Genomic DNA, 4,043 nt, shown 5'->3' with positions numbered 1-4,043 from the left:
CAATGCCCGGCACCTTCCACCAAGTTCTGGACACTCCGTCCAGAACTCGCCGCCTTTGGTCGACCCGATTCCTCAAGTCCAGCCGGAACAGTTCAACATCCTGGTGCAGCAGGTCCAGGCTTTGGCCCGCCGTCCAAGGCCTGCGGCGTTAGGAAGCCTCACCTATGCTACCTCCACAGGCCCAGGTCCAGCCAGTGTCTCCTCCAAACTGATCGGTTCTTTCAATTTCAAAATAACCACGCAATAGCACGTATTCTATAGGATAGTGATTACGGGTGTCGGTCCACAGGGATTGAAGAATAAGTTATTTTTCTTTTAAAATAAATCAAAGAAGGATTTGCTAACTTGATTTAACTAAATTAATCTATGAGTACGAATTGAAATTTATCAAGTAATAGATCTAGGGTTTGGAATCCACCGCGTAGCATTGCATTAGGGACTGTGTTCTTAATTTTTATCTTTTGGAGAGGCATGCAAATTGGCTACAAGCCTTTTAAAATAAAAGCATAAAGAGTGTTAGGAAGATCCATCTTCGGTGTAGCATGAAGTGTCTACCTAAGTATGCTAATCTAGGATGCAGCACACTTCATCTTCCTAGGCATGAATCATCTTAGACTACTTTAGCAAACATGATTAGTAACTAGCATGCTCAAGTTTAAATATCATAAAGGAATATTTCATTGAAATAAGAATTTAAACAAGCTCCAAAATAATAATAAAAATAAGAACTACAATGCCCTGATACATTGCTAGGGCTTCATCCAGCCCTAGACTAGACGTTTAGCCGCGCATGGCTTCCGGATGACCTCCCTGTTGGGAACCCGCCATGCCGCTGATATTTCAAAAATAAATCAGATGGCAGCGGAATCGGCATGTGCGGGATCCGACGTTCATCGCCATGAACGTTGTTTCATGAACCGTTCGTAGTTAGGCAAGAATTAAAACTTTTTAAAACATTTAGAAGATCAGATCTTCACCTTGTGCGGGTAGATGATCACCGCAAACTGAAGTTCGTGGTCTAGGATGAAGGTTCGCTTGAAGCCGTTCAAGTGTCCGGCCTCTACGGGTATCCACACGAGCAGGATCCGATCCAAGCTCTCTATCTCACCGGGTGCTAGCTCCCTTGCAGAGATAGCTTTTGATGGCTGATTTTCTCTCTTTCAATCAACCCTTGATTGTGCTTGAGAGGAGGAAGAAGAAGGATGAAGAAGAGGAAGAAGAAGAATCCCCACGCAGCCTTCTTTTCTTCCTTGCGTTGGAACAAGGAGGAGGGAAGAAGATGGCCGCCAAGCTTCTTCTTTTCACCTTGCTTTCGGCTGATCCAAGAGGAGAGGAGAAGGGGGCGTACGGCAGCAAGGAGGAGGGGTTCTCTTCTAGGGCGCCGGCCCCCTTTGCCCCTTTTTATAGCCATCTAGGGTTCCTACAATTTAGGAACCCTAGATTAGATGCCTAAGAGGGGGCGCCGGCCCCTCTCTTCTCCCTTCACCACATGGAAAGGGGAGGGGCTTATGCCCCTCCTCATGGTAAACCCTAATCCACATTAGGTAGGGATTGGAATGCCCTAATGTGGTCAAGCCCTAATCCAATTAGGCTTAGCCCAAGGGTGAACCAATTTGGATCCAATCTAGGTAAGTCCTAATCCAATTAGAACTTAAATCAATTTTGACTCAATTGAACTCTTCAATCCTAATCCAATTAGGAGTCTTATTGATTTATTATATTAATAATTAATTGTGACTTAAGAAACCCTAATCCAAATTAGGACATATTTAATTTTAGTCCTAATCCAATTAGGACTCTATTTGAATCCGAAGTCCTAATCCGATTAGGACTCTAGGAATCCTACTCCAAGTAGGAATCCAATTTTGATTCAAAACTCCTAATCTCATTAGGATTGCAGGAATCCTATTCCAAATAGGAATCCCAGTCCTACTCCAACTAGGATTCCCAGTCCTAATCCAATTAGGACTCTAGGAATCCTACTCGAAGTAGGACTCTTGTTTCAAGTCCAATTAATTAATTCCTTTCCTTTTTCAACTTCTTATCAATCGAATTGATTACTCGTGATTCATAATCACTCTTCAACCATCGGATCGGTCAATACTTCTAGTGTGTGTGACCCCATAGGTTCTATTCTGACTGGTAGTGAGATATATTGCGATCTCTATCACTATATCATTGAAAACTTCTTTCAATGGGTTGGAACGATTCCAACTCTACTCATTAGGGTTTATCGATCATCGAGATAATCCCTGTGAGTCCCACCATCCACCAGTGACACCTAGCAGCATGTAGCGGCTACCCAGCAGAATGGAATGATGAACCTCTAGGTGCAGTTAACATGTGATACAGTCCTACTATCGTGGATCCCTACAGGACGGAGGTCATGGACAACTCGTCAAACCCCATCGTCTGTCATATGTCAAGATTTATTCGACTCGAGTTCGATAGTGGAAAACTCTTTCTCCACTTTATATTACTGCCCTGGCCAAGGTCTTAGAAATCAGTCTAACAAATCACATAGGATCACTCCTCTTCTATCAAGGTCGATAGATTCCTTATAGGTGCATACCCTACTCCTACAGTGAACCTACTGCAGCCAATCTACACTGCATGGACCCATATGGCTAGAGACCATGTATGTGTGCAGTCAAACTACAATAACCTCACTGTGAGTAGCCGAAGCACCGCAGGTCAAAGGACCAGTCACACTACTGCAACATCAAGCAAGTCACTGACGAGTGGATAGACATCCAAGTGACTTCTTGTCTTGGTCACGCTCAGTACCCTTGTTCTCTAACAAGCACCTGCACTATCACTTCAGTGTCCCTACACTGTGGACTCAAGTCTCGTCCATCCAGAAGGAAAGTGATCTGTGCACTGATCGGATCGATCACCGTCCTCGTGATGATCCATTGATCAGGAGCATTTAGAAATTAATCACCAATGATACATGGCTCAAATTCTCAACTCTTGAGAATATGCATCATCATCTTATTAATTTCTTGGACGATTCATAGACACATAAATAATATGAATGAAAAGATGCCTTTTATTTATTCAATAATAAATAGTCAAGTACAAAATTATGTCTCTAGAATTAATAATGTGTCAGCCAGATTGGCTTCTAGGGCATACATCTAACAATCTCCCACTTGCACTAAAGCCAATCAGTCATATATCTAAGCCCCATCTTCTCAAGGTGGGCTTCAGTCTTTTGCTGACTTAGCTGCTTAGTGAACGGGTCTGCCACGTTATCCGCGGAGTCTACTCTCTGCACCTTTACATATTTCTTCTCAACATAGTCGCGTATGAGATGGAAGCGCCGCTCTATATGCTTAGACTTCTGATGAGACCTTGGCTCCTTAGCAAGGCTATGGCGCCATTATTATCGCAGTAGAGTGTTATGGCATCTGATGTCATCACGTCCAACTCTGCAATGAATTTCTTGAACCAGAAGCCTTCCTTAGCAGCTTCAGAGGCGGCGATGTATTCAGCTTCCATAGTAGAATCAGCAATGATCGGTTGTTTAGAACTCTTCCAATTCACCATACCACCATTGCACAAGAACACATATCCAGATGTTGACTTCCTATCATCGACATCAGTCATGAAGTCTGAATCTGTGTACCCTTCTACCTTTAACTCTGATGATCCTCCAAAAACCAAGAATAAATCTTTAGTTCTTCTCAAGTACTTAAGAATATTCTTCACAGCTGTCCAGTGTTCTTCACCTGGATTCGACTGATATCTGCTTGTGACACTCACAGCAAGGGCTATATCAGGTCGTGTACATAGCATGGCATACATGAGGCTCCCTATTGCCGATGCATAGGGTATCTTGCTCATGCGTTGAATCTCTTCAGATGTGTTGGGGCACATCTTCTTGGAGAGATGAATTCCATGCCTTAGGGGTAAGAGACCCCTCTTGGAGTTTTCCATGCTGAACCTCTTCAGCACCTCCTCTATGTACATCTTCTGTGAAAGGCCAAGCATCCTTTTAGATCTATCTCTATAGACCTTTATTCCCAAATATAGGATGC

Source organism: Phoenix dactylifera, chromosome 12 (genome assembly GCF_009389715.1).
Source record: "Phoenix dactylifera cultivar Barhee BC4 chromosome 12, palm_55x_up_171113_PBpolish2nd_filt_p, whole genome shotgun sequence".
Classification (NCBI taxonomy): Eukaryota; Viridiplantae; Streptophyta; class Magnoliopsida; order Arecales; family Arecaceae; genus Phoenix; species Phoenix dactylifera.
This window is presented reverse-complemented; position numbering follows the sequence as displayed.